Raw genomic sequence first — 4,273 nt, 5'->3', positions numbered from 1 at the left:
AAGGCAATTCTCTTTAAAAACAAAAACAAAAAAACCTCTGTGACAGTTCATTAGTAAGATTCCCAAGTATTTCCCCCTCCCCCCAAATCCTTAAGAGGACATAGCATTTTCTTTATTTCTGTATGGGGGGGAAATCACACCACAATGTATTTCTCTAATTTATTAACAGTTGTATGCTGTCCAATAACCTAAAATTCTCTGGAAGGTTTACAATAATAAACACAAAAACAACACAAATGCAAAATAGAACATATAAAAATAAAATCAAAAGCAAGATAAATGCAGCTAGAAGACGCATAATAACCTCCAAGGTTAAAACACAAATTTTAAAACTGAGAGGACCAGACTAATACATGTTATTAGAAAGGTCTTGTTGAACAGAAAAGACTTGCTTTTGGATATATAAGCAAGTTATATTATACTGTTCCCCATATTTAAAAAATATTATACCCAGTGACCCACTGGAATTTCCCCAATATTGCAAAATAAAAGTATGCTATTATATTGGTAAGTATTGTCCAGGAAAACATAGGAATAGATGCACCCTTAAGGTTAAAAAGGAACATTTTTGCCTGGCGCCTAAAGGTGTATAATGAAGGCGCCAGGCAAGCTTCCTTGGGGAGAGCGTAACACAGATGGGGAGCCACTGCAGAGAAGGCCCATTCTCGTGTTGCCACCCTCCACCCTCCGAACCTCTGGAGGAAGAGGCACACAAAGAAAAGCCTCAGAAGATGGTCTCAGGGTCCGGATAGGTTCATATGGAAAGAGGCAGTCCTTGAGGTGTTGCTGAGCCGTATTGAACCAAAATTGCTCTTTTGAAGGTAAACCTATTCAGATGCAGAGGCTGATTTTTGTAATCTTTTGTAATCTGGTGCCCTGTGCTAGAGCAAAATTTGGCATGCCCAAATGGATCTTGTCAATTATGGATCTTCTCAGTTTTGCACCCCCTCAGCAAGGCGCCCTGTGGGGGAGGGAGTGCCCACTCCACCCTAAATCCAGCGCTGTCAGGTGTTCTCTGTCTGCACATGTTTACAACTGCATGAGGGAGAGCAGGGGACGGGGTGCTGGTAAGTCCTGCTCTCTTGAACCCTTCCCCTTGTTTGCAGGTTGCCAGACATGCCACTAATGCTGCGTCTATTTTCCTTGACACACTCAACTTCCCATTCATAATTCATAAGTTACCAGCCAAAACACTACCAAGTATACTGAGTATGGCTACTTAACTAGGTTAACCAAGTCCAAACCATCATGTGAATGAGATAAAGGCATGCTCAAAACTCTTCTTCTGTATCCAGCCCTTACTTAAGTGCCTTATATGCTACCAACAGCCAATTTCAGTATATACACTATATATCTATATATCAAAAATCTACTCCCAATGCTCTGTGACCAAAGAAAAATGAAGCAGAAAGGTCTATGATTCTCTTATCTAATATTCCTTCTGGCTTCTAGCCCTTTTACTAAATTTTAAAAGGCAACATTTTCTTGCCAAATTCCTTTTCTGCCCAACATGACTTCCAGCAACAGCATTTTACCAGCTAGCCACTAGCTGTGGGAACATTGCATGAATGCCACAACTCACCACAAACAATGCCAAAGACGGAGACAGAGTACTGTTTTCTGGAATGATGCCAAGTAGAAAACTTTCATGGGCATGTACATGCCTGATCTAATGCAGGAAACCAAAGAAAAAGATACTGGAATCTCACATTCTCAATCCACATCCCAACCTTCTTGCCCTGCACTCATGCTTTTTACAAGGTCAAAGCTGTCCTTCAACCCTGTAACCACCTCCTTCCTTACAAGCTGTGCTGCAAGGATACATAGCTGTCAACGTTTCCCTTTTTTTAAGGGAAATTTCCTTATTCCAAATGGGATTCCTTGCAAGAAAAGGGAAAAGTTGACAGCTATGCAAGGATAGGAGAACCCCATCTGCAAACCTCAGATTCCCCACATGGTTGTTTCGAAGAACAACTATTTGCCCTGCTCCCCCCAGTAATAAAATATAGCTTGGATCTTGAACTAGCATAGAATGAAAAAGACACCAAAGTTTCTACCACCTGATTAAGCCTTTAGGAAGATTTCTGTGTGTTGCACAGCAAAGGAAACAAAGGTTACCCCATCCCCATACTATTAAGCTACGACTATTCTTACAATGGACACAAGGATTTCAGGTAAATCAGGGGTGTTATTTATATTTCAGCTTTCCTCCATATTATTTACTGACCTTTGCATTGAAACTAGTACCTTGCTATAAACAAACAATTCCTCAACTCTTTGCACCTGCATAAAGGTTCCAGGACTTGAGCCCCACCATAGCAAATCCATTTAGACAAAAATATCCATTGCCTTTCCTCTCATAACAGGACTTTTCCTGGTTTACAAATGGGGAGTAAACTCTGTCCTATGCTTTCCACTTTCCTAGAAACATGGGAAGCTGCCTTATATTGAGTCAGTCCATTGGCCACCCAGTTCAGTACTGCCTCCACTGACTGTCAGTGGCTCTCCCAGGTTTCAAGCAGGAAACCTTTTTCCATTCCTACTTGGAAATGGCCCAGGGACTGAACCTGGGACCTTCTGCAAAGCAGGTGCTCTAGCATTGGGCTACAGAGGCTTCCCATGCTCTGTTAATACTGTCCTCGGGAGATCAGCTGGAGCTTGAAAGCATTTGCTGTTACAATGAATTCTTCCAACGCAGGTAAGTGCTTCAGGATGCTATCTGTGCTCACAGGCTCTCCATCCTTGGAGTTTGTCTGGAAGAAGAACCATCAGCATCTGCCTTTTGGCTGGAATCCAGTGTTTGATCATTATCTGCGTGGTTTGACTCACACAAAAAAGAATGCAAGGATCCATGTTGTGTAGCACTCAAAACAGCAGGAATGCAAGCTGCCGAGATGGCTGAACTGTGGAAAGTGGAGCCCCAAAGAGAACCGGGGAAAAGAAGAAACCTGTCTGCAACAGAAACTTTTCCCCGAGATTTTTGATAATGAATACACGCAATTTGACGCTCGTATATTATACCCTCATCAACTTACAGAAAGCAGCTGTGGAATCTCTCTGAATGGAAGAGTTTTTCTCCCAATTACTTTGTGAACACGCCAAAAAAACAGATCAGGCACTCTGAATGCGATGACAGTTTATTTCAATTATTTATGGCAATTCATCACAATGTACAGTAATGGTACTTGTAGACTAGTGAAGTCTCTGTAATAAGAACCCTCAGTAGAGCACTCTGCCTACTGCTTCACTTACATTAGACATTACTGTTAATATTTTATGACTGCTTACTGTAATACGACAACATACTACCACATTTTTATATGTATGGCTATGAATTTATGCTTTCATTCTGATGTACACCTGCCAGTAATACAATTAATTCAATAAGCTTCCAAATTCATATGTTCATAAGCCCAAATGCTGCATAGCAGGCAAGTTCCGCTTACCTTTATATATCAGTTATGCCACATGTTATAAATCCTATCGATCTCAGATCTCCCAATGAGTACTTTAAGGATAGAGGTACAAGTATGCATGTGCTTGAATACTGCAAGGTATTTAAAGAAACAGAGCTAAAATGTTTATTTTTACTTTACTTAGTTCAATTCTCTCTCTAAGGAGAGATTGGTTTAAAAACTCATTTTGACACATGGAAAAGGAATAAAGCAAAATAGATATATATTGGCATTAGCATGATATACTGTAAAGGCACTTATATTGAAGTAACATTCAAAGTCCTGGTTTTTGCAACTTATTTGCTGTAAATGCCTCTGAATTATATTCTTTGAAAGCTCTTGGAAACGTCTATATTCATTTTTAAAGACATCGCTATATAGCTAATTGAAATTTTATCAGCTAACGAAAATACATTGTTAATTACTTTAATTCTGCATCCACATGTTCACTATTCTCTCATACTGTATGTATATGTGTGTGTGTGTATATATATATAACCACATTAAACAGTGTTTGCTGTTTATATATTTATTTTAAAAGACTGTAAATCACCAGAGTTTTATATAGAATAATCAGTACATTCACACTGTAAAAATCCATTTCAGTGCATGCAGTTGCCATGGTTAAACACACTGGTACGATACAACAAGCAAATCAGTTTATGATCAGCATACATAAGAATATCAAATGTGAGATTTAACCAAACACAGCCTCTCTCCTATGACAGTGTAATCTGCAGACTACAATCAGCAGCTGAAAACTTTTGCTAGCCTTGGCAGCCAGCCAAAATTTATGGGAACTACCAACCCTGCCCCTG

This window comes from Podarcis erhardii (genome assembly GCF_964252035.2).
Source record: "Podarcis erhardii genome assembly, chromosome: 4".
Taxonomy (NCBI): Eukaryota; Metazoa; Chordata; class Lepidosauria; order Squamata; family Lacertidae; genus Podarcis; species Podarcis erhardii.
The sequence above is the reverse complement of the archived record's forward strand: the minus strand, read 5'-3'. Positions refer to the sequence as shown.